Source organism: Felis catus, chromosome E1 (assembly GCF_018350175.1).
Source record: "Felis catus isolate Fca126 chromosome E1, F.catus_Fca126_mat1.0, whole genome shotgun sequence".
NCBI classification, from domain to species: domain Eukaryota; kingdom Metazoa; phylum Chordata; class Mammalia; order Carnivora; family Felidae; genus Felis; species Felis catus.
In genome coordinates, this window is record NC_058381.1 from 43,240,264 (window position 1) to 43,266,822 (window position 26,559).

The following is a 26,559-nucleotide window of genomic DNA, read 5'->3' on the forward strand; positions in this document are numbered from 1 at the left end:
TGGGATAAGAATTTAAGAGGCATTCTGGCCCATGTTTGTGAGGGGGACTTCATAAATACGTGATGGCTGCCTCCTGCCCCCAGTGGAAACCTCACCAGAATCTCGGTGGTCGGTCAATGAGTTCTGGGAGCACGGCTACTAACACAGAAGGCTGGAGACGGGCAAGCCCGTCCTTCTGGTTTTGGTTTTCATTCTTCTCTCTTTCTTGTTTCCCGCTGGGGACTGTGGGTTTTATCAGTTATGACTCAAGCAGTAGAAGGTGGCCCTGTCAGCCGTCCTCAGCTCTGATGACCCCTGCTTCCCTGCTTTTATTTATAGTCATGGGAGACAAGCGTTGCAGAAGCTGAGGCTGTGTTAGTGCTGGGTGGAAGAAACACTTGTGCGCACAAGTGGCCCCACAGACAAGGGGACACACAGCGGCCCTGGACCAGACAGAAAGCCACCAGCCCCTCCTTCCCTGCTTACGTCAAGGGTGGGACCTGAGGGGTGGGCTCGGTCTGGGAAACCCAAAGAAGGCAAGTTGTTCTGGCTAATCTCTCCTACCTTCCTGATGTAATATCTGACCTGGTTTCTTTTTTTTTTTAATCTATATTTTGTTTTCAAATACAAAAGTAATACTTGTTCACTGTGAAAATTTCAACCATACCAAGTATATAGAGAAAGAAAGGAAGAAAGCAAGAAAGCAAGCTTTGCCCCATTGCCTCCTCCCTACAATGTAAGAAACCCTTAAATTTGGTATAAATCCTTCTAGGTCCATTAGCATTCATGTACAAACATAGAGTTTGGGACTGGTTTTAAAAGAAACACAGGCTTACACATACACAATATTCTAATTTTTTTTAACGTTTATTAATTTTTGAGAGACAGAGTGTGAGCTGGGGGAGGGGAAGAGAGAGAGGGAGACAGAATCCAAACCAGGGTCCAGGCTCTGAGCTGTCAGCACAGAGCCTGATGTGGGGCGCGAACCCACAACTGTGAGATTATGACCTGAGCCAAAGTCGGATGCTTGACTGACTGAGCCACCCAGGCGCCCCTACATACATAATATTGTACAAGTCACATCTTTCACTTAACAATAGATTATGGAGGGGCGCCTGGGTGGCGCAGTCGGTTAAGCGTCCGACTTCAGCCAGGTCACGATCTCGCGGTCTGTGAGTTCGAGCCCCGCGTCAGGCTCTGGGCTGATGGCTCAGAGCCTGGAGCCTGCTTCCGATTCTGTGTCTCCCTCTCTCTCTGCCCCTCCCCCATTCATGCTCTGTCTCTCTCTGTCTCAAAATAAATAAATGTTAAAAAAAAAAAAACAATAGATTATGGATACTGTTACATTTCAGTGTATGTTAGATCTCTCTCATTTAAAAAAAAATTTTTTTTGATGTTTATTTTTGAGAGAGACAGAGACAGAATGCAAGTGGGTTGGGGCAGAGAGAGAGGGAGGCACAGAATCTGAAGCAGACTCCAGGCTTCTGAGCTGTCAGCACAGAGCCCGACGCAGGGCTCGAACTCACGAGCTGCGAGATCATGACCTGAGCCGAAGTCGGACGCTCAACCGACTGAGCCACCCAGGCGCCCCTCTCTCATTTTTTTTTAACGGTTCCATAAGATTCTATGGTATAAATATACCACCATTTCTTCATCTATTCCTCTATGGATGGACTTGCACATCGTTCCCAACTTTTCACTCTTGTAAGTAATACTGCAAAAAACCCAAAAACCGAAAAACAAAACCACTCCCCCTGCAACCGTTTATTTACTTCTTTGTGCACTTGTATAGGTTAATTCTGGGTGGTAAATATCTGGGGCTGAAATTTCTGGGTGACCCTTTTCATCGTGGGCTTGCTCTTTTCTCATTTCTATGTGTCAGAAAAGTAGGCAGCATCGATCAGTCCGGGACAGGTGGGTTCCCAAACGTTCTATCAGCTATTTACTAGAAAGATGCTATCCTTGCCTTCAAGGTGCTTATAATCTAGTTGGTGAGAATGGATGGCTGGATAAATAAATGATAAAGCAACCACACAACGATCTTGGGATCAGAGGGCCTTTGGAGGTCATTTATTCCAAGGTATCACTTAATAATCCTGAGGACGGCCATCTTAGCTACATTAACAGGATGGCCTTGGAGTCAAAAGATCCGAGTTTGAACTGGAGCCTCTACCACTCTGGTGTGTGACCAGGTGCAGATCACTTACTCTGAGACTCGGATGTCTCATCTGCAAAACAGGGATGCTCAAACAACAGGATTTTACAGGCCAATTAAACGCAAGAAGCAATCTCTAAATGCCCAATACTGTGCCTGGAATAAGCAGGTGCTCTATAAACGTGAGCAAAGCCTCCAGTCAGAAGGAAGCTGTCCCAAGATGAGCAGCCCCTTCTGGGCTTGGAAGTACCAGTTGTCTGAAAGTCCTTGCCTCTGCAGCGCTGAAATCTACCTTGCAAAGCCTCTAGCCAGCAGCCTTAGTATCAAGAGGAAGGTCTGGAACAGACGCTGTCAGAATAGGAGGGGAGAATCCTGAGACCACAGGCAGAAGCATTCAGCCAGGAAAGGCCAACCTACCAGGGGGATGTTCTTTGAAGTGCATTCGAAACGTGCCTTCCAGCTTCTTTCTCTGCTGGCCGTGCCTCAGCTCTGAATGCACTAAGGAACGAACTGTGGGCGGTGCGTAATGAACCCGGGACCCAGAATTCCCGGGCAGCTCACGCTGAAATTAGCCGTCCTGTGGACAACTTCAAGTGTTTTCAACAAGCTGCTGCTATGTGTATACACATTAATTACTCGCCGGTTGTCAATAATAATAAAAATAATAATGGCAGCTATTATTGCATGCTACCTATCAGGTAACGCACGTACTATTTCTTGGGCCCTCACAGTGACGCTGTGAACAAGGCGCTAATATTGTCCCCTTTATGTGGGGGAAGACACTGAGGCTCAAGGGGTCAAGAGATCAGTGTAAGGCTACTCTGCAAGGAAGTGGCAGAAGCGGGATTTGTACACAGGACTCTTATGTCAAAAAGTACATACTCTTAACCATGATGCCCTATTTTCAAATGATCTAAGCTTTAAGAATTGGGGGGCGCCTGGGTGGCTCAGTCGGTTAAGCGGCCGACTTCGGCTCAGGTCATGATCTCACGGTCCGTGAGTTCGAGCCCCTCGTCGGGCTCCGTGCTGACAGCTCAGAGCCTGGAGCCTGCTTCAGGTTCTGTGTCTCCCTCTCTCTCTGACCCTCCCCTGTTCATGCTCTGTCTCTCTCTATCTCAAAAATAAATAAATATTAGAAAAAAAAAAAAAGAATTGAGACCCCCCACACAGAAGCAGCCACAAGCCAAAGGTCTGTTAGTGAGAAACCCAGGGACTGACCCAGGAGGAAGCATCTCAATTAGGGAGCATAAACGCAGTTGGCCGACGTTCTGGAAAAAAGACACTTGAAACGGTGATGGGGGAGCAAGACATGTGGCAGGCTTGTGTTCGTTCCCTAGCCCACCCACGCCCAGCGCAGGTATCAGCTATTACATACCTGGGCCCGTCACAAGGACCCATTCTATGACAAAGTTCAAATCTGCTATTCACTTTATGTTTTTAAATGTTTATTTATTGAGAGAGAGAGACAAAGAGAGAGAAAGAGAGAGACAGGGAGAGGGAGAGAATCTCAAGCAGGTTCTGCGCTCAGCACAGAGCCAGACGCGGGGCTCGAACCCACGAACCGTGAGATCGTGACCTGAGCCAAAATGAAGCGACTGAGCCACCCGGGTGCTCCAGCCATTCATTTTAGAAAACCTGGCTCCAGGCTATTTCGCTTTGGTTGTTGTTATTGGTTTGGCTGTTTGGTTATTTTTGTGGTTGTTGTTGAAGGGGGGTCGGGGACAGAGGGAGCAGGAAAGAGAATCTCAAGCAAACCCCAGGGAGGGGCCCTGACCTGAGCCAAAAAATCAAGAGTGGATCACTTAACCCAATGAGCCACCCAGGCGCCCCTAGGTTGTTTTTTTCTTAACAGCTACCGTCTTCATAAACATGGCCAGTACCTTGTCCTCCAGGCCCCTGATAAAGAGCATTGTAGACGCTTTAAAAGAAGTGTTACGATGGCATTTTCAATTCAACTTTTGAATCCTTTGCAGGAGGAGAGCCAATGGCGGGTCGAAGATGCCACTGGGGCCTCACTGACCCACACAGACAATTATGGAATTGGTATGCAGGAGAACGTTGGGGGAGGGGAGTAGTAGTGAAGGGGAAAAAAAAAAAAAAAACCCCAACCACACGCATGCCTCATTTTATACACTAAAGGAATTTTTAATGTATGTTGTGTAAAAAAAATCTCAAGTGTGTTCTGCGGGGGTATTTTGTGTATTTAAACATTTTGATTAAGGGGGCCTGCGGGGGATACCATTCGGTAATGATCAATTTCCAAAGATTACAGTGCCATAAACTGCCCCCGACACCAGAATCATGCCAAACACAATCAGCTTTCTTTTGATGAGTCAAAATGCACTTCTGGATCTTGCCAAGCCTTGAGGTCATCATTACAAGCAACATTTGGTTGTGAAAAACAGCTCTCCTTGTTTAACCTTTTGAATTGGATTCTGAGCAAGGGAGCAGTTCCCTGGGCCACGGTTAATCCCACTGAAATACAACCACTTATTCCCCTCCTCTCTGGGTTTGTCTCTGGTTTTCCCAAGTGGCACTGGCTTCGAGCAGGGTCTACCTGTAATTCAGAGCAGATGGAGAAAGACAGGCTCAGCCTCCCTGTAAGGGAGGAGGCTCCAAGTTCGTTGTAGTCACTGGTGACTGGTTTTGAAATTGAGGAACTAGTTTGAGGAACCTTAGAATAAACAAGAAACCCAAACAACTCGGCTTTCCACAGAAGACTTCCAAGGCGCGGGGGTTAATGGAAGGAAGCACCGTGGCAGTGGAACCCTGCCCATGGCTTCATTTCAGATGCTGCCATACCATACCCTTTGGCCGACTGGCCTGAGGGACGACTTGAGGACATGAGCAGCAAAGGTGACTTTGACGCGTCCCTGTAAAATACAGCCCTTTATAATACAGTCACATTCTTGCCCTCCTCTGGGAAGGGCAGAAAGGCTTGGGACCTGTGGGATAACGGGGAATATTCCAGAGGCTCTCAGAGTAATCCTCGGTAAAGGAGGGGAAACCGCGAGTAGCCTGTGGCTCTCTCAGGCCGTCAGGGCCTAGAAGGAGGAATATGGATGCTACTCTTGTACATTCACTTGACCACAAATACTTAGCCAGTGGTTCCCATTCTCCAGGTGCTGTGCTGGCCAAAAGATGCCACGGTGGCCAAGACAGACAAGGTCCTTGCCCTCACGAGGCTTTCACCGTCGTAACCCTGGAAAGGCTTTTCTGGAATGCTGAACTTGGTTATTAAGAAGCACTGTCATGGGTCAGGCTCTGAATCATCTGCCTACGAACCTGTGTCGGAGTGGCACCAAGCACATGGGATCGGTCACTGTGTCACCGCCTTCTCTATTCCAGCCTGGAAGGCTGGGAGAAGTCAGCCACGTCTTTAATGGCTGGCTCTCTGTGGTCTGCTTCTGCTCTGAGCCATGTGCAAGCACACGTTTCTCCTGACTGCCATACGCCTCTGCAACTATGCTCCTTTCTCCCAGAGTGCTGAGGTTTCCAGATTGTTCTCAAGCTCCTTTTCCAGGCTGACAAGTGGTACAAGAGCCCAAGATGAGAAATGCTGAGGGTGTTCCCATCCGGACACTTGCAGAATGGGAGGCGGCGCTCCTTGCCTCCGAGGAGCTGTGTACCGGGCCCCGCAGGACAAGGAGGGTCCCCGGGCCACCACGTCTTGCTGGCTCCTCTCCAGCCTCCTCAGTCACGGTTCATTATTTAGCACCTGCAAGGTCTGTCTCCTCCCGCCCCGTCCCCACCACAGTGAGCTCCTCGAGGGCAGCACCTCAGTTATCCTCGTTTCTATATTCTAGTACCTGCCAGAGCCTACAACCGTGACATTCTTGGCAAGCACTCACCGAAAGGGTGACTGATGCGCTCCTGAAGAATAACCTGGTGCCTCGGCTCCAAGAGTCTGGCCAGCCTAGTGTCTGAGTGTCTAGACCGGCCATTCATTCGGTGAGCCGGAAGGGGCAGAGACAGCTCCCTATACCAGGGGTCACAGCACGGTGCTTATATTCTTTCTTTTTTTCTTTAAAAGTTTTTAATGTTTATTTATTTTTAAGAGAGAGAGAGAGAGAGAGAGACAGAGTGCGAGCAGGGGAGGGGCAGAGAGAGAGGGAGACACAGAATCCGAACCAGGCTCCAGGCTCCGAGCTGTCAGCACAGAGCCCGACGCAGGGGCTCGAAGCCATGAACTGTGAGATCGTGACCTGAGCTGAAGTCGGACGCTTAACCGACTGAGCCACTCAGGTGCTCCAGCACGGTGCCTGTATTCTGACTATACAGGGGTACAAGGAGGTGTCATGCAAGCTGGGTCCTGAGCCGCCCTTGTCCCCTTTCCTAAATGCTGACCTTGAGACCCAATGATTTCCAAGTCTTTGAGAAGGTGACCCTTCTGAACTAGACAATATCCATCTGGGCTCCGATGTGTGCACATATGCTCGCTAGGAGGTAGTACATACACAAATCTCCGCCTTTTACATTTATCTCTGTAAAGCTATTCCTGCCTCTCAAAGTACAGCACCTACCAGCTGGGACTACTGAGCATGGGCTCAAGAAGCCTGGTTCATCCAACTCACTTCTTGGGCCAAAGAAGTCCATTTCTAATCTTAACTGGTAATGACATCCTCATCTGAGGCTGGGTAAGGCCCCCTTTCCTCCTACCCCTCCCACCCCAGGTCATCCCTGGTATTGACCAGCAGACCTAGGAGTACTGGCAAATTCTGGCCCAGTAAAAGGACACATCAATGAGAGCATCAGGTGGGTGGTTAATCGCAGACACAACGGCTCTTTGCACTTACAGGGGCCACCATCCCGATCCGACATCATGCTCTGCCCATGAGGAAGAGCTTCTTTGCTGAGAGTTGCTGGAGGCGTCCAGCTGGAATGACATCCGACTGCTCTGGCTTTCCCGGCCACCTGCATGCCACGGGCAACATGTCTCTTCTTCACGGCGGAAAGATACAGAAGGGCTTCTTGGTGCCCCATGGCTTTGTCCCCTCGCAATCAGTCATTAATAGTAACTGAACACCACCCACGTTGGGTAAGCTACTGCTTGGGGAGGTAGGAAGGTACCTTAAAGGTGCAAGCAACCTTTGAGACTTCCGGGTAACCCTGCCCAGACTTGTATTTTCTTATCAACCTTGACCTCCTTTTGGTTACACAAACTTCGTGGTATAAGAGAGTATCAAATGAATAGCTTTCTGTTGACTTTTTCTTAGACCCACAGCAGCTGCTGTTCTGGCTCCACCCCTCCCAGGTCTGGCAGAGCTTGCAGAAAGGCTGAGAGGCATGGGGCCAAGGTGGGGGAATAAAGGAGGAACTAGTGAAAAAGTACAATTCCTACCCCGGGGGCAGTTCCTCTGTTCCGTGGCCGCAGCACAGCATAGTGAAAAGAGCCTGGGCTTTAGTTCAGATACTGCCATTAACAGGCCATGTGGCCTTAAGCAACTCTGCTTCCTTGGGCCACAGTTTTCTCTTTTGTAAAACGGGGGAGAATGTAGGGCGCCCGGGTGGCTCAGTCGGTTAAGTGTCCGACTCTTGGTTTTGGATCAGGTTGTGATCTCCCAGTTCGTGAGCTGGAGCCCTGAATCAGGCTCTAAGCTGACAGTACAGAGCCTGCTTGGGATTCTCTCTCTCCGCCCCTCCCCTGCTTGCGTGCTTTCTCTCCGTCAAAAATAAATAAATAAACCTTAAGAAAAATAGGGGAGAGGTGCCTGGATGGCTCTGTCGGTTACGCATCTGACTCTCGGTTTCAGCTCAGCTCATGATCTCGCGGTTCACGGGTTGGAGCCCCACATCAGGCTCCGTGCTGACAGCGAGAAGCCTGCTTGGAGTTCTCTCTCTGCACCACCCCCCCCCCGCCCCCGGTCGCTTGCTCTCTCTTTCTCCAAATGAATAAATAAAAATAAAAATCATTTTTTTTAAAATAAAGAAAAATAGGGGAGAATGTAAATGATAATGATCATTTCTAGGCTGTAATTCTAATAGCTCTTTCTTGACACAGTGGTTGAGGCCTAAAGGTCACTTAGCCATGCCTGCCTGAAGTGAGGGCTGGCTAGTTCAGATTGATGGGGTGTGCAGATGGGGCTGAGGTGGAGTCTGTGACCACTTGCAAGGTAATACTAGTTTCCCCCCCGAAGGCTCCAATAAAGTCAAGGCCACTTTGAGGCTAGCCGTGGACATTGCCTACAGATGTCCCTGATCAGCAGTCAAGCTGAACACCAACCACACTGGTCTAGAACAGAGAGTCTGAACAAATCTTGTCTTGATGGATACGTGGTCATGGCCTTAGTGCTGACAGGGTGAACAGAAGCCATAGGAACCAGAAACTGGCTGGCAGGGGCGTCTCAGGACTTTCCTCTGCTCCTTCTTTCTGGGCCCAAACGCCGGTCCCGGAAGTGTCGACAACCGAGGTGGCGGTGGGCTTGGAATGACAGTGTTCTGAAGTCCACGGTTGAATCTAGCCTTCTTGATCACCGCAGCTCTTTAGAGCCTTCCAACTCAGGTGGCAAAAAGAGAGGCAGGTAGAAAAGGGTTCCCCAAAAGGTCTCTCACACCAAAGTATGGTTTGCATCTCTCTGCTCTTTGCCAAGGGGTTTCCCAGCTCCCTGGAGCCAAAGCTCCCCTCCAGCTTCTTTGCTGACTGTCACTGGAAGTGGGCCATTTTCCACCCTCAAGGTGGCTGGACTCAGGAGTGCAGTGACACTGCTGATCTGGGCTCTGTGCCTTGTTCACATGACCCCCCCCAACCCTCCCCCGCCCTGCCACAGTCAGGGGATCCATCTATCTGTCGGTTGGCAAGCCTTGGCTCCAACCCCTGCCTCCAAAGCCCTTCTGCTGAAATGAAAGTGATTTCTGACAAAGAGCTGTCTCTTCTTTTCTAAAGTATATATATATATATATATATATATACACACTTTTTTTTTTTTTTTTTTAGTAATCTCTACACCCAACGAGGGGCTCGAACTCATGACCCCAAGATCGAGAGTCGCACGCTCTTCCGACGGAGCCGGCCAGGTGCCCCGTGGCAGAGAACTTCTCTGACAAGGTCTGCTCAAGACTTCCTCTGCGACTGTGCCGGGGAATAAGTCGCCTGTCACCTACGCCCCTGCACGGGTGACTCACCTTCTGGAGAAAGTGCTCTGCTCACCTGAGCAAAGCTGCCTGGAAAATGACTAAGGCACCTATCAGATGCACTCTGCGGGGCCGACCAGTTGGCGAGCCGGGTCCAGACACGCTGCCTCTCACCTCCGGCCTGAAGTCAAGTGTGGGGCTACCACTCCGGGCCTGCTGGTTTCATTTTCATCTGAACTGAGCTCCCCATGAGGCTTGACATCCGGTGATCTATTTTTTCTAAAAACTAGGTTCACTTTAGAAATGACTCTGGCCATGAAGGCAGCTTCCCCAAGAGAAAACAAAATGTTATTTAAAGGGAACGTCAGCCTGGTGGGAGCCTATATTTTTGTTTTGTATCAAGAAGAGGAAAAAAGAATTTAAAATGTAACGTGAAACTTTTTTCCACCTTGGGTGACTTCTCATTCTTTAAATATTTATTTATTTCGAGAGGGAGAAAAAGCACGAACCGGGGAGGGGCAGAGACAGGGAGGGAGAGGGAGAGAATCCCAAGCAGGCTCCGAGACGTCAGTGCAGAGCCGGACACGGGGCTCGATCTCACCAACCGTGGGATCATGAGCCGAAACCAAGAGTTGGACGCTTAACCGACTGACCCAACCCAGGCGCCCTCTTTCTTCAGAACCAAAATTTCCCTTTGAGCCCCTCAAACAAAGAACAAGTCCTTGTCGACTTATGTTCTATACGGCATTTTCCTACTTTTCATCTCCAGAGTTAAGGCGGGGACCCGCTGCACCACATGGGGGACACAAGGGAGGCCTAGAAAGAAAGGCCCAGCCCTGCTTCTGGCTCAGAGTCCTGGGAGGGCCGAGGCTGGCCTAGGTCTACGATCCCCCACTCTGATCGGGCAGAGCCTGGGCCTCTGCAGGCTCCTTTGGAGGGTGGTGAGGACAGTATCTAGTATAAGATGGGGAGAACGTGACAGCTAAAACCTCTGCCCAGAAGAAACATCCCCCGGAGGTCCTACTGAGAAAATGACTCTGCCCTGTCAGGCAGTCTGACCCTTCTTGACATCATCTTCCAGAAGAAAAGGCAGCTACCACTACTGCTAAGCCACTGTGTCCTGCGGCTCATTACGTGCCAGGCCCGGAGCTCAGCACTTTGCACAGATGCTCTCATTTCCTACTCAAAACAACCCCGTGAAGGGGCGCCTGGGTGGCGCAGTCGGTTAAGCGTCCGACTTCAGCCAGGTCACGATCTCGCGGTCCGGGAGTTCGAGCCCCGCGTCAGGCTCTGGGCTGATGGCTCGGAGCCTGGAGCCTGTTTCCGATTCTGTGTCTCCCTCGCTCTCTGCCCCTCCCCCGTTCATGCTCTGTCTCTCTCTGTCCCAAAAATAAATAAAAACGTTGAAAAAAAAATAAAAAAAAAAAAAAACAACCCCGTGAAGTATTTCTGATCCCATGTGTAGATGAGGCACCCAAAGCTTGGAGAAGCGAAGTGATTTGCCTGAGTCACACAGGCAGACCGTGGCAGAGCTGGACCTGACCCAGGTCTGTCTGACATGACAGCCCCAACCCCCACATGTGACCCCGGAGACACCACCAGACTTGCTCTATTGCTCGGGCCAAATCACCTGACCACTCGGCCCTAATTTCTGCCATCTGCAAAATGAAGACAAGTAGACTCGTCCAGAGAACGTGCTAGTCCTCGGTCAGCCTTTTGGTAACGAGCAATTGTGAACAACCAATGCCACTCGATCGCTGTCAACGACACTCATTACTATTTTAGCATAAACAGAGAAACACAGCAGCTACCCCGGTGTAGTCACATTCAAAATTGGCATGTTTGGGGGGGAAAAAAAACCCAACTTATCCTTTCATGAGTAAGTTAGTAGAAAAAGCAGTGAAACAGATGTTAAGAAACGTGTGTTTAGCTTCTGGGCGTGACGGTGCTCTCCTGAAGAATCTTGTGTGCCCTATTTCTCCTTAGGAGGCTTCCCTTTCCTGATCTTCGGCCCTGCCTCTCTTGACAAAGTAGAAGTATAAAAAAAGTACAAAAAAATGGCTACAACGTGCCATTACTCTTCATGCCATATAATTTTAAGGGATTTATATCAGGAGGATAAGCGATTAAAAGCCATAAGACAGCAAGCCGGGAGGAGGATCCGTTCAACTAGAACACAAAGAAGGACACACAGGCCACCGAAGGGAAAATGGCTTTTCTCCGTAGTGCCACTCAGGTGTGGAAGACAAGCCCCGAACTAACGACCGTCCGCCCAACGTACGTCGGTGTCTCGCTCAGCTCGACTGAAATGTTCTACTGCCCAAGTTGCCCTATGTTTAGCCTTCTATTTCTGATCTACTGCTTTCAACATTTCAGTCAGCACCACCAAGTAAATGCATAAGCCTTCACACGTGCATCACTTCTAACGCTCGCTCCGCCCCCTTGAGAGGGCCCAGCCTCCACTCCTTTCCCTCGGAGTCGAGTCGAGTCGCGGTGTGGTGTGCACAGGCCAGAGGGCCCGGCCTATCCTTCGAGTTCCCCAAATCCACGGACATGGAAGGGTCTCCCTTCCCGCCAATTTCACACCGGTGCCATCAAAAGTGCCCATTGTGCTCAGATGTTTCCAGTTTAACTGAAATACTAAAATGGGGCAAACAGGAAGCATCAGACACAACTGCGGTAGTGACTTATTAATCACGAAAGCAGAATTTTAGTTGCATTTTAACCTTTTGCCAGGAAAAAAAAAAACAGCTTTGAGATGATGGAAGCCTTTGGTACAAACAAGCTGCCTATGAGAGTATCAAGCTGACTTATACTTTTCACGTAGGACTGAATTTGCTTCCACGATTTCTTAACTATCCTCCCAGAAAGAACATCTGTCAAGCCAACTGATATGAATCTGTCAGCTCTTCATCAAGGCAGGCAGACCTGTTCGAAAAGCTCGTGTGCTGTCCGCGGAGACAGGAAAAAAAATAGGAAATGAAAAGTGACTTCACAGGCCAAAGTGATAGAGCCCTCTTAAGGGGGTGCCAACAACGAAGAAAACAATGCTGGATGAAGCTTTGTCTTTCCCATCTCTACAGATCTCTCACCAGACCTTGGCCGGGATGAACTGTTATCATGAACCAAAAGGATCACAACAGTTGCCCGGAGTTGGACAACCAATCAGGGCCCAGCCTGCTTCTCAACATTAAATGATATATAAACACTCCAAGCAGATCACAAAGGAGTCAGTGTTCAACAGGAGAACCAAAATGAGGAACCAAACCTCCATCTGTTGAGGCGAAACGGCCAACCAGACATTTTTGTTTAATAGATGAAGGCTCATTTGGCAGGGTCTCTGTCTGTGGTGCCGCTCCCACAAACCCTAACAGACAATACCAGGGGCAAAAAACCCCCTTCAGAACGGCTCCTTATAATCTGAAAGCAGTCAGAAGATGATCTAAAGGTTGGCAGCTTGTTGCTGTCTGATTTTACAAAAGTGTTGGAACATACACCTGGGTCCGTATTTCTAAAGTTACTTTTATTTTGAGACCTTCTGAGAAGTTCACCACACCCTTCAAAATAAACGAGGATGTCTTAAAGGTGTCAGAGAGAGGTCTGGCATCACCACACCCAAGGAACTGACTTTGACATCACTTCAAAAACACCAACAGTAAATCCGAATACATCGGAAGCAAGCCAAGCACCTGTCCTCTCACGGCAAGAGCATAAATACCACGCCAGACCTCTCCCTTCTTCCTGCAACCAAGTCCCATAATGTGGTCCTGGTCCAGGGGAAGGAACCCTGGTAAGACTCCAGTGGCCCAGGCCTCTCACCCTGAGTCCTGGCTAGAACGCATTAGGCAAAATATATTACTACCCACCCACCCCCACCCGCCCCAGGTGCCTCACCTATGAAACAGGACAATACCGTCTATGTCTTCCTGCAGATGTCTGAAGGAAAATGGAGGTTACAGGTATGAAGACACTAAGTAAAAAACACATCACTAATGTTAAGATACTATCTCCCTCTAATCTTTCAGAGACTGTGTTTCTAGTCAAGCGGTTTTCAACATTTTTCCTGGAATGAACTTCAGACTGCTCGTCTGTAGCGGGCCCCATTTCTCACCGTTTAACTTCGTTGGCTTAGACTCCTTAATCAAGCCACTGGTGTTCACCGCCTCCAGTTAAAAATAATCCTGCCACTTCTACCCCTGATTTCTGTACCTTTTCTCTGCTTATCCTCTGCTCCCCACACTACTTCCCCAGCACACCGTTCAAGACCGAAAGCAACAGTTTTAACTCTATTTAGGAGGGAAGCACTTCTGAAGTTGCCCAGCACCAAGGAGGCTTCTGGGCAGGTGAGACTGCACTCTACAAGCGGCCTCTCTCTACCTGGTGCCTGGTGGGCTTCCAAGATGGGAGCATTATACCGGACCCGGATAAAGTCCTGAGCGCAGCGGAATCACAGAAGGGTCAGGGTGAGAAAGGATGCCGAGAGTGGCCATCATTGCCCCACCGGGTGCCAAGGGCAATCTCCGCTCCTTCTCCCCGCTTCGGGGTGTGACCCGAGAACTTCCCAAGGGAAGGCCGAGGGTTTCACGGCCACAGCAGGTGAGAGGACGCACAGATCCGGGGCGCTTGTGCATCCGCCACCTTCCGTCCCGAGCCGAGGCGAACCCCCACCCTGCGGGCACCCAGGGAGAAGAGTAGGAGGGGCGGGCTTGGCGGCAGGGGAGGCTGAGCGCGGGGGCAATGGGGGCGTTGCGTTGGGGAAGGGGAAGCAGGGCGCCCCTATGCGCGCTCTCGGCGAGCGTGCGGCCTGCGGGGGTGCGAGACGAGCGCAGCGTGCGACCGTGGCCCTGGCAGCGTGGTGCGAAGCGAGCGCCGGCGGCCGGCCGCCGGGGGCTCGCGCGCGAGTGGATCCGACCGTCCACGCCGCGGACCCCCACCATTCCGGGCGGCGGGCCAGGTCGCGGCCCGACCCCGGGCTGTGGGGCGATTCTTCCCCGCCGTTCCCTCGGTGCCCCGCTCGGGGTCCCGGGATCCCGTTCAGTCACCTACCGGCTGAGCGCCGATCTCCCCAACCAGCGAGTGTCGCGCTCCCCTCGCCCGCGGTCTCCCGCCGTCGGCCGCCGACCGCTGTGCTCCGGGACCACGGTCGCCCCGCCCCGGCCTCGGGCCCCGCCCCCCGCCGCCGCCTCGGGCCCCTCCCCCCCCTCCACCGCCTTCCAGGCCGCCCCCGGGGCCACGCCTCCCCCGGCGGCTGCAGATTTGTCCTGCTTCGCGCCTCCTTGCTTTGGCCGCACCTCCGCCTTTGGCCCCGCCCATTCCTCCAGTCTAACCAATGAGACGTCTCGCCCCGTCATACGGCCCCCTAGCAACGATTGGCTAACAAGGCCTTGTTTCCAGAAATGGGCACTATTTCCGGACAGTGTTTATAGAGCCGAGATTGCCAGGCGGACAGATTGACAGAAGGCGGAGGCGGCCGGGGTGTTGGTGCAACCGCACATGCGCGCTGGGCTTCTGGCAGTCTTTTTACGGGTTGCGTGCTTCTGGACGTTACGGGTCGGAAGGGCGAGTGTGCGCATGCGTGGGCCCCCTAGGCCTCGGACTAAGGTTACCTTGGAGACGACGAGGCGCTCATGCTCCTGGGTCTGGTTCTGCTTCCTCTTTGCAATTAGCCTCGGCGTGGTGGTTGGGCGGGGGAGCGGGGAGGAGTAGAAACACTTTTATTGAGCACTTACTGTGTGCCCCGCGCTGTAGACTCCCTGAGGACGAGTAAGACAGGTTCTGATGCCTTACCTTGAGAAGATTGGGGAGCCTAGGCCCTTCAAGGGTCAGATCCAGGCCTGGATCTGGATCCAGGACGTGTTGAAATCCAGGCCTGAGGAGAGCTTGCTGATGGAGTGGTGCAACCCCTTTCTACAGCCAGGGAGCAGCGTGGTGAGAGCGCTGCGCGAAGCATCTCCTCGCTGGGTTTACAGGTTACAGAGCCAGAGAGAAGACTGGAACGTTACCTGTGCAGGAAAAGGACCTGGAATCTGAATATGCTCCAAGGTGTCAACAGTGCTTCTTTCTGAATGGGGAGTGGGGAGTGGTTAGGGAGGTAGGGGTATTTTTTTTCTTTTCTAAACTTTGCCTATCTGTGTTTTCCAGTGTTTCCACTGTGAGCTTGTATTTTATTTGTAATAAAAAATTACAAACTTAAAAAAAAAGTTTGCAAAATAAAAGATCCACCCCTATCCGGGCACCCCACCTCCTTCAGTGGTCCACAGCAGGCAGGTCTGGTAACAATCCAGTGGTGGGATTAGGCAGGCCCAATCTGAGGAAGCAAGGATCATGCCATCTCTGGAAGTGTTAGAACAAAGACCCCAGGAGCTGTTGTTTTGAGGCGGTCTGTGGTAGCTCAAAGCCTATTTTTGGAGGTCCGTGTTGTTGGGGGTTACCCGAGGCCAGGGGTCAAAAACTCGCAACCTAAGGGCCTCACCCACTCACTCAGGCCACAGATATGTTTTGTTTGGCTGGCGGAATGCTTTGTTTTGTTTTGTTAAATGTAAATGCCTTAGAGCAGAGCCTGCAGTTCCTCACAGCCTCTGCCTGTGTTGTCTTACACCCAGCCACTTAGCTTATGTCAGTCATCCTTGTCGCCCCTGAAGCATTTGAAGTTGTGGTCCTCAGTAATGCCCATGCTTTGGAGCTGGACACCGTCTGCTGTATAATTGGTTCTGCCACTGGCCAGCTTGGGAGATGGCGGGGAAGAGAGAAGCTGGGGGCCCCTAAAATTCCTTCCAACCCCAGGGTTTTTCATTTCAGTCGCTCTGGGAGAGGCAGAGCGTGGCCAGTTGGTGGTTTACACCTTGGTATCTTGCCCCTCCCACCACCTATTTGCCTCTGGGCACACCACTTCTCAGGAAAGACGTGGGCACAGGCCCAGAGTCTGCAGACGCTCCCTGGCTTGCCATCGTTGCTTTAAGACACCCAATGCCCACATACTTTGCCCACCTGGCCTTGACACTTCTTCGGTTTGGGGTCCCCTGCATGTACCTACCCACCCCGTCAAGATGATCTGTCTTAGAATCGATCCACTAACCCTAGTGTGCGTTAGTGGGAGAAAGTGACGGCTTGACCCCAAGTTGCAACTCCCATAAAGGAAATTCACATCAGGTTGCAGCGAGGAACAAACTGCTACAGACCAGTGAGGAGGGCATTTGGGACAAGCAGGGCTTCGTGGTTTCGGCCACCTTTCTCAGGCCTTTCCAAGCCCCGCTGTGTCCGGGGGGGCTGTGAAGTGAGGAACAACACAATACCCACTCAAGTGAGCGCCTCGGAATCTCTGAGTCTTGAGATGCCTACATGTCTTGGAAGGAGAGCTTCAGGGTAAAATTATTTCCTCCCAGCCCAGCCAGTTAAGTCACAACAACCTGGAAAGCCTTCTAGCCTTGAGTCACTTGGGCAGCCCCAGCTCTGCTTTCAGTAAAAGAAATAGACATTTACAGGGTGACTCACACCTGGAGCAGGGAGCCAGGCTCTCAGCACTCAAGGATTTCCACATCCTACTCCAATGGTTCAGGTCTGGAAAAGGGGTAAACTGTGCTCTTCCAAAAAGAATAGCGACTTCTGTTTTTTTAAGGCCTTGCAAAAACGTCACCAGACGCTTCTAAGTGCCTCGTGGGGTGACCTCCCTGAATATTCACTCTAGTGTGGGCTTTCTCAACCTGGCGCTATTGACGTTTGGGGTTGTGTTGGATCACTTTTTTGTCGTGGAGGGCTCTCATGCGCGTCGTAGGATGTTAATGAGCACCTCTGTTCACCTCTGTTCACCACCCCCCTACATCCAGTTGTGACAACAAAAAATGTCTCCAGACATTGCCACATGTCCCCAAGGAAGCAGAATTGCACCGCCCCCCTCCAGTTAACCCCATAGAGTAGGTACTATTATCAACAACCCTCTTTTACCGATGAGCAAACCGAAGCTCAGAGAGAAGTGACTTGCCCAAGGTCACTCTGCTATAACAGAAGAGCTGGGGTTCAAACCAGGTGCGGCCCCAAGGCCCCTGTCCTCCTGCATGCAGGACTCTGCCAAAAGCCTTTGGGCTTCAAGGAGCGATTTGCCCATCAGTTCTGTAGAAGAGTAAGTGACTTGTGTGCATCGGTGAGACACTGCTCGAAGCTCCTTTGATCATTTTGCCTCTTCTGTTTGCTTTGGAATGAAGGAAATTATGTTCCGGTTTCTATTTCCTTAGTCAGCACAGTTCACGGTGTCCAGTCATGTCTAGTGAGAAAGTGGCTAGTGAATCATCTGAGTGTCTGTGGATCTCAGGCCCCAAATTCCTGTGAGATCCTGAAGTTGTACTTGCGAAGAACTCAGATGTGAGGCTGAGATCAGAGATGACTAGGGGCTGGGGGTGAACGTTCCCAGAGAAGAGGCGGTTTTACTTTCCCCATCGGAGCCTGACGGGGGCCACAGCCATGGTGCTGTCACCGCCCTCCCTGGCTTGGACCTGACATTGCTGCCACCTAGTCTGATGGTTTGGGGGGGGGGGGGGCTGGGGAGGCAGGAGAGGGAATGGAGGCAGGCAGTGGTTTGTTACTCCGCCTTCAGTGACCTCATGTTGGTAGCTTAATATTGGAGAAGATGAGAGTGTTTACACTGTGGAAATTGGCAAACGGGATAAGCCAGGGCTACCTACCCCCGAGCGGGTCATTAAACACTTATCAGTACACTATTGCATGCAGATCCTGGACCCTGATCATCTTCCACCAATTCCCACCACAGGGGAGATGGACGGGGGCATGGCGAACCATAGACCTATTGGAGAAGAGGAGGAGCCACGGTGACATGGGTAAGGAGAAGAGGTGCCCATCTCTGCAAAGGATGGAGCTGACTGGCCGGGAGTCTCTGTGGGGCACTGAGCAAAAATGACCTTATCAAGAGCAGGTCCTGGACGTCCTTTCTGATGCCCTTCCCAACTTGGGAGCCCTCGTAGGGAGCCCTGGGTTAAGGCTTGACTCAAATTCTTCTTACTTCCTGACTGGTTAGCCCCTCCTAACTCACCTCCCTGCCTCCAGTCCCCTCTCCTTACCAGCCTCAACCTTCCTGGTGGCTTCAGTCCTCCTGAGGGACCATTGTGGTTACGTGTTCCAACTCCATGTCCCAGCTTCTCCTGCCCTTGAACTCCTCCCCTTTATCTTCTTCCTCTCTCCAAACGTGATCAAGTCTCCCCAGCCTAAAAACAGACAAATAATAATAAAAACCCCTTCTCCCATCCTGGCTTTCCCCTACACTGTTGGCCAAACCTTCTTTCCCCTCCCAACTCCCGAACTTCTTGGTACGCTGGATATCCGTTTCATCTCCCACTTGTAGGTTCCCCTGTAGTCTGGTGTCTGCCCACCACCCCCTCTCTCCATGGATACCCTAATTGCCCCCTTGTCGGATGACCTCATCTCAGCTCTCATCTGCAGCCACCACAAATGTGGTGCTCCGTGCACCTGCCGGGCCAGGTCCTAGGGAATGCAGAACCTCTAGACCTCTTCCTGCCCTTAAGGACCTTCCAGTCTAGTGGGTGGGCAGACCTTGAACAAGTGACTAAGTCATTCCAGGTGATGAAGGCAACAAAAGGGAGCATAGAATAGATTGTGTCAGGCAGGGCCCAAGTAGGCAGGCAGCACTCACTCTGAGTTTTTAAACATGCAAGGAATTGGTTACGTAAAGGATGGAATTGCTGAGAAGCCCAGGAGGAGATGGCCAGATATTCAGGAATCCACTGCTACTCCTGGGCTGGAGGTTCTTGAGGGGGGAAGCAGTGCAATCAGGGGCTGGGGGCCAGGGTCTCTTGGAACAAGTGGGAACCAGAGAAGAGACACAACTCCTTCTGTAGACGTTACTCCAGACCAAGAGGGATGAAGAGTCTCCTTTCCTTCTATCTTCCACTCTCTGGTCTTCTGCCAGAGCCTCTCATCAGCCTGGGAGACTGCAGGGATCATTCACCAGTGCAGAGCTAAGCTGAGACCTGAAACTAAGCTGAGACCTGAAAGGTGAAGAGAAGGGAGAGGGAAAATATTACCAGCCATCACGGGCATTTTTTTAAAAAAGGCATAACTTTTTTTTTTTTTTTTTTTTTTGAGAGAGCAAGTGAGCATGAGCAGGGGAGAGGGGCAGAGGGAGAGAGAGAGAGAATCCCAAGCAGGCTCCGTGCTCAGTGCGGAGTCTGATGTGGGGCTTGATCTCATGACCCTGGGATCACAACCTGAGCCAAAATCAAGAGTCGGACACTCAACTGACTGATCCACCCAGGCACCCCAAAGACTTAAGATTTTTAAGAGCTGTTTTAGGTTTATAGCAAGATTGAGTGGAAGGTGCAGATTTCCCATATGTATCCCCATTCCCACCCATGCACAGCCTCCCACAGTCTCAACACCCCCCACCAGAGTGGTGTTTTTTATTTTTATTAAAAAAATTTATTTTAAGTTTCTTATTTATTTTGAGAAAGACAGAGACGGTACAAGTAGGGGAGGGGCAGAGAAAGAGGGAGAGAGAATCCCAAGTAGGCCCCATGCTGCCGGTGCAGAGCCCGATGTAGGGTTTGAACTCATGAAACCGTGCGATCATGACCTGAGCTGAAACCAAGAGTTGGATACTTAACCAACAGAGCCATCCAGGCACCCGCCCCCACAGAGTGGTGTTTTTTAAATAACTTACCAACCAACCAATGAACCTACACTGACCCCCTAATCACCCAAAGTCCATAGTTCATATCCTAATATGGATATTAGGGGGTCAGTGTAGATGAACCCTAGTTCATTCTTGCGGCTGTATATTCTATGGGTTTGGAAAATGTGTAATGACAAATATCTATCATGATGGCATCATATAGAGTATTTTCACTGCCCTAAAAATCCACTGAGTTCTGTCTCTTCATTCCTCTCTTCTGTCTCAACCCTGGCAACCACTGATCTTTGTACTGTCTCCATAGTAATAAATAAATACATCGTGATATATCCAGACAATGAAATATTATTCAGCACTAAAAAGAAATGAGCTAGCAAGCCATGAGAAGACATGCAGGAAACTTAAATGCTTATTACTAAGTGAGGGATGCCATACAGTGTGGAGGGTAGAAGGAAGCCCTGGGTAAGATAAGAACACATAGAAGAGATCAAAGAAGGCTTCCTGGAGGAGGTGATGCTTGAACAGATTGCTGCCAAGTACACTAGCAGCAAGCCAGGTGAATGAGGTGGGAAGAGTATTCTGGCCGAAGGAATAACGTGCAAAGGCAGGAGGGAGGTTCTGGGAGGAACAGGTGTGTCAGCTTGGGACAGAATGTATCCGAGGTGCTTCTGGCTCCCTTAGTTGTCCTTCTTGGTTATTGTTTTCCAAATTAACACCTTCCTCTCTGACCTCGATCTTGAGTTTCCAACTGGAATTTCCAGGGGCCTGTCAAACATTTCCACTTCTAGCCACCTGGCATCTCCAGCTCTGTCTACACAGTGCCCCAAACCTGTTCCTCACCCATCTCTCCCTGTTAATGACATCACCTTCCACCCCGGGAACCTCCATCACCTCCTCTTGCCAGCTCCCCCCAAGCTGTGTCGACTCTGTCTCCATAATGCCCACTGTGTCCCCCCCCACTGTGTCTGTGGCCTCCCTTTGTCCCCCCTTTCTGCCAGTGCCCTGGTGACGTCTCACCACCCCTCTTGCTTCCTATCATTGTCATTCCAATCCTTCCTACTCTGTCCTGTCACTGCCTTGCTCAAAACTCTCAGTGGCTCCCCATTGCCTACTGATAAAGTACAAGCTTACTATCTGGCTCTCAAGGTCCTCACAGCCCAGCCCCACCTTAGTATTTGCTGTTACTTTTTACAACTTCCTTGCAGACACCCTTCTGTTCTACCAACCATTGCCCAACCCACCCCGTGTGTGGTGCATGTGGGGGGGGGGGCGCGGTGCTGCAGACTGAAATGCACCCCGCTGGTTCCGCCTGCCAAATCACACCCATCCCCCAAGGCCCTGATGAAATGCTTCCTCTCTAAGATCACACTTCGTAGGTGATTGCCTGCCTCATCTCCTTAACAGACAGTAAGTGCCTTGAAGACAGCCTATAATGCCAACTGGTGAGTTGGTATTCAGTAAATGTGTGTTGAACTGAATTGGCTCAAAACCATTCCTCAGATCAAGAACCTTGATCCGTGGCTCCTTATTGTCAACCACTCCAGGAGCCCGTTTCTAGTGGCTTCCCAGGTTCCATTTTAGGTATCTAACCTCACTCCCCCACCCCCACCCCCATTCCCCAAAATGTGTCCCACAATCAATTTCAACTCCATGCTAAAAGTGCAGAAAAAACAAAAAGGATAAAATACATCCTCTCTGCCTTCCCTTTGTCTACAAGGGTGGATAAGCTATCCATACTTTAATAGCTAGTATAATAATAGTTTAAAATAATGGCTTTTGCTCGTGGGTTATCCTGCCTACTCTTTCTTAAGATTGGAATTCTCATTTTGCTCATAGTGGCGACCTGCTCGGTTTTAAAGTCTCCCTTGCAGGTGGCCATGTGACACAGTTCTGGCCGGTGAGGTGTACATGCAGATCTCTGGATGGGGCTTCTGGGAAAATTTGCTAAAAACGGGCCAGTCCAGCTGGCACATTCCCAAAAGCCTTTTGTCCTTTGCCTTATGACCCTCTTCCGTCTGGGATGTGGACCCACTGCCGGGAGATGTAGCAGCCGGTGTTGGAGCCTAAGAATGAAAACCTCAGTCTCTGACGGCAGAGGAGAAAGTGAGATGGGCTAAGTCCCCGATGGCCTCGTTGGAACCGTGGTACAACCGGGGACTGCCCACCTGCTAGGGACTGTGGTCCTCCAGCTCCTGCTACATGGTGAAGCCACTCCAGCTGAGTTTCTGCTACCTGCAATACCGACTTGTTCGTGGAGATTTGTAACATTTATCCATCTTGAGAATTCTCAATAGGGAGAAATGGCCCGGGAATGAAATCCCACTCTGTCAAAAGCCTTTCTGTGTGATAAGCTTGTGCTTCTGAGGGATTGTGTAACATGTAGAAACAGTAGAGACAGGCGGGTCTGTGACCCAGGTCAGTTGGAGTGCCACTCCTACTTGCTGAGAAAGGGAACCTCTCCTGGGCAAAAGCCATGGAAGGAGATAAGTGACTGAATGGGCTGGAGAGAATGCCAGAAATTTCAGTGAGGGCCTATGTGATTCTGCTGCTGATAGGCCAATCAGGACCAAGATGTGTTTCACCCAATTAAGATAAAAGATGCTCAGATGAGGTAGAGGGAAAACCCAGGCGTTAAGATTCAGAGATTAGAGCACATGGCAGAGAGGAGAGTGCTTTCACAAATCCGTGCCGTTCTCGCGGAGCTCTCCTATAAACCACGGTTTCCCAAAGGGGGGCTTGGTCCCCCGGTGGTGCACCAGACTGCGTGTGGTGGGCCAGAGCCCTAAGTAGCATTGATGTCATGCTGAGAAAGCTGTTCTCTTCCCAAGTCTTGTTTTGATTTGTCTATTCCTTGAAGAGTCGATGTGAGATGTGTGCACTTGGTACAAATTTTTTTTTTAAAGCACTGGGTTAATGTCTATTTATTTTTGAGAGACAGAGACAGAGCGCGAGCAGGGGAGGGGCAGAGAGAAGGAGGGAGACACGGAATCCGAAGCAGGCTCCAGGCTCTGAGCTGTCAGCGCAGAGCCTGACGTGGGGCTCAAACCCACGAACCATGGGATCATGACCTGAGCTGAAGTCGGATGCTCAACCGACTGAGCCACCCAGGCGCCCCTGTACAGATTTCAAGAGTATGCTGGACCCATCTCTGGCCAGAAGTTTTCCTTTTTTTGAAACAACCATTCTTACCAGTTTCTTGTATATTTTTCCAGACATGTGTCGTGCATCTACAAACACACACATTCATATAGCTTCTTTTAAAAAAATTAATGGAGGCATGCTCTACACGACTGCTGTGTGTGTACCTTGCTTATTTCACTGTACATATCAGTGAGTTCCATGTAGTAAAGAGTGCATCCTATCCCATTGTGTGCTGGTATGTAATTTACTTGGTCCCCATTGATGGACTTACCTGTTTCCAACCATTTCCTATTACAAGAAATGTTGCCCTATACTTATTTCATTTTGCATGTTAATTAATCCATGCATTAAATGAATATTTATTGACCCCATAGCATACGCCCGGCCAGCTCTACGCACCAGGAAAAGAGCACTGAACGCAAAGACCCTGGGTCCTTGCATCATAGAGCTGCCATGCTGTCGTGGAGAATAGACATAGGATTAAATCCCTAGAAGGGGTCCCACTTTCTGCCAATCCTTCTAATTAAGTCAAGAAGAAAGTCTCACTTTGGTGCCAGTACGTCTTTAATACCTTTTTCTAACACCTGCTGATCTTTTTAAGACCGAGTATTGGTCTAAGGATCAGAGTTTTTGTCAGACCACAGAGCCTAGCTGGAGTTTAACAACCGTGTTTTGTGGGTTTTTTTTTTTTTAATGTTTATTTATTTATTTTGAGAGAGCGCACGCCAGCAGGGGAGGAGCAGAGAGAGAGAGAGAGAGGAGAGAGAGAATCCCAAGCAGGCTTCGCGCTGGCAGCACAGAGCCCCACGTGGGGTCTTGAACTCATGAACTTCGAGATTTTGACCTGAGCCGAAATCAAGAGTCGGACGCTTAACCGACCGAGCCACCCAGGTGCCCCAATCCTGTTTGGTTTTTATTGGATTTATTTTACATAGCAAATGGTACTGATTTTTCCATCTATCGTCAAAATACGAAGGCTCCTTTCAAAATAATCTAAGTTTAAAAAGAAAGATGAGTCAGTTTAGAGAAGAATGTTAAGTAAATAATAACATGGGTGGAATTCAGAGGTGGGAAGAAATCCCACGAAGGTGATATTCAAATGACGGAGGTGAGGAAATCCCTGATGCAAACGAAACAAAGGGACAAGACGAGGCTCTTTACGCTGTAAAGATGTAATGTTTATTGATGTTTATTTTTGTATCCTTACTGGTCTTTGGTGTTGAAATGGTCCTGCCTCCATGTTTCTTCCTAGGCAAACTTATTTATTTATCATGTATTATTTGCTTAGATTTCACAGAGTTTCTGGTCTGGTCGTAACAGGGTGTGTGTGTGCACGCACACACGCGCGTGGTGCTGTAATGAACCGGTAGCAATTTTCGAGCTCTCGGAAAATCTCTTTCATTCGAATTCCCCAGGTGCCTGGGGCCTCTTTGTCATTGCTGGCGCTGGAGCTATTTGGAGATGCCTCTGCCGGGGTGTTCACACACTACACTTAGTCCGATATCCATAATCTGGTTGAGGCTTGCTCCATAATTCTCTTAAAATATACCAAGATACAGCAACCAAACCCAAAGGAGGCCTTTGAGGAGATTTCAAAGCCAGAAGCTTCTGAACAATTCCACAACCACCGATGGGTCTGTAACCGCCCACAAGCTTGTTAGCTCGAGACACAATTAGCTCGGTGATTGCAGGTGTGAACAAGAGTGCATTTCACAAATGTGCCCTTTATGCCGAGTAGGTGGTAGTAAGTTTCTGCCAGCGGTTGTCAGCTGTGGTCAGGGGGTGGGCGATGCCTCGAGGCCCTGTGGCAGACAATCTCTGTGCTGGGAGATGAGAGGGACCAGAGCTAATGGAGAGGTGAGGTGGGGAGGGGGGGGGGATGGGGCCAAGCAGAGCTGCAGAGCTGTAGGCAATGAAGGGGCATCTAGGATCCTGGAAACTGAGAAACGAAAAGTGAAGTCGTCTATTAATGGTCAAATCCTTGAGCTTTGAAATCTGGGGGAGACTGACTGCTGACAATTATTTACTGAGGATGTACCAGGTAGGAGGCACTGATTTACACGTTAAGAAAAATTTCTTTTTTCACGTTTATTTATTTTTGAGAGAGAGACAGAGCGTGGGCGGAGGAGGGGCAGAGAGAGAGGGAGACAGAATCGGAAGCAGGCTCCAGGCTCTGAGCTGCCAGCACAGAGCCCAGTGTGGGGCTCGAACTCATGAGCCGTGAGATCATGACCTGAGCCGAAGTCAGATGCTTCACTGACTGAGCCACTCAGCACGCCTGATTCACACATTTTATAAGTGCTAGCTCAGTGGTTCTCAAACTTTTGGGCACACTCTTAAAAAATTTTTAGGACCCCTCCCCCCGAACCCTCCGCAAAGAGCTTTTGTTTCTGTGGATTATATCTGGCGATGTGATGTTTAACAACTTGCTTCTACAGGGGGAAAACTCCTGATTTGTCGCATTCGCCAATTCCCGTGGTGAAAAGACTTCTACTGTGGCCAGTTTGAAGACCCCAGCCTACCATCACTGAACGTCAAATGGGAAAACATTTGCAGAGGCGCTCTCTCAAGCCAGGCAAGCTGACTTGGGCACACTGCTGGAACATTTATCAATATTTAAGGTGTTTGAAGTGAAAACTGAGGAAATTTCAAAATATGCATTTGTTAAAAATACTAATAACAAACCCATTACATGTCAATACAGATAACATTCTTCGTGCAAAAACGGTTATTTTCGGGGCGCCTGGGTGGCGCAGTTGGTTAAGCGTCCGACTTCAGCCAGGTCACGATCTTGCGGTCCGTGAGTTCGAGCCCCGCATCAGGCTCTGGGCTGATGGCTCGGAGCCTGGAGCCTGTTTCTGAATCTGTGTCTCCCTCTCTCTCTGCCCCTCCCCCGTTCATGCTCTGTCTCTCTCTGTCCCAAAAATAAATAAACGTTGAAAAAAAAATTAAAAAAAAAAAAAACGGTTATTTTCCCCAAATAAAAAAATCCTTTTTGAGAAAAGTGACCTTGCTTTTTTATATTTTTGCCATTCCCTTTAAGGTCTAGTTTAATCAGGGGTGCCTGAATGGCTCAGTCAGTTAAGCGTGACTCTTGATTTCAGCTCAGGTCATGATCTCATGGTTTGTGAGTTCGAGCCCCATGTCAGGCTCTGTACTGACAGCACAGAGACTGTTTGGGATTCTCTCTCCCTCTCTCTGCCTGCCTCTCTAAATAAATAAATAAATGAATGGACATTTAAAAAATATTTTTTAAATGATATTTACCATTTTATTTATTTTTTTAATTTAAAAAAAATTTTTAAATTTATTTTTGAGACAGAGAGAGAGAGAGAGAGAGAGAGCATGAGCAGGGGAGGGGCAGAGAGAGGAGGAAACACAGAATCTGAAGCGGGCTCCAGGCTCTAAGCTGTCATCACAGAGCCTGACGCGGGGCTCAAACTAATGGACTGTGAGATCATGACCCGAGCTGAAGTCGGATGCTCAACCGACTGAGCTACCCAGGCTCCCCTAAAAAAATTTTTTTTTTAATTTTTTTCAACGTTTTTATTTATTTTTG

The 26,559-nt window shown here is 49.9% G+C and overlaps 1 protein-coding gene and 1 long non-coding RNA gene across 3 annotated transcripts in view; one reads left to right on the forward strand and one right to left on the reverse strand.

Annotated features, from left to right (window-relative positions):
- Positions 1-14,374, reverse strand: part of MAP3K14 (mitogen-activated protein kinase kinase kinase 14) — a 44,161-nt gene extending 29,787 nt beyond the window's left edge. The window contains exon 1 of one of the 2 annotated variants that reach the window (XM_023244524.2): positions 14,252-14,374. The gene's annotated coding sequence lies outside the window, so the exon portion shown is untranslated. The remainder of the gene's footprint in view (positions 1-14,251) is intronic. The other variant, XM_023244525.2, reaches the window with a different exon arrangement.
- Positions 14,375-14,412: 38 nt separating this feature from the next.
- Positions 14,413-25,831, forward strand: LOC123382031. The gene is made up of 3 exons (XR_006589787.1): positions 14,413-15,247; positions 17,927-18,033; positions 25,439-25,831. It is a non-coding gene; the product is annotated as an uncharacterized LOC123382031 (long non-coding RNA).
- The last annotated feature ends 728 nt before the right edge of the window (positions 25,832-26,559 follow it).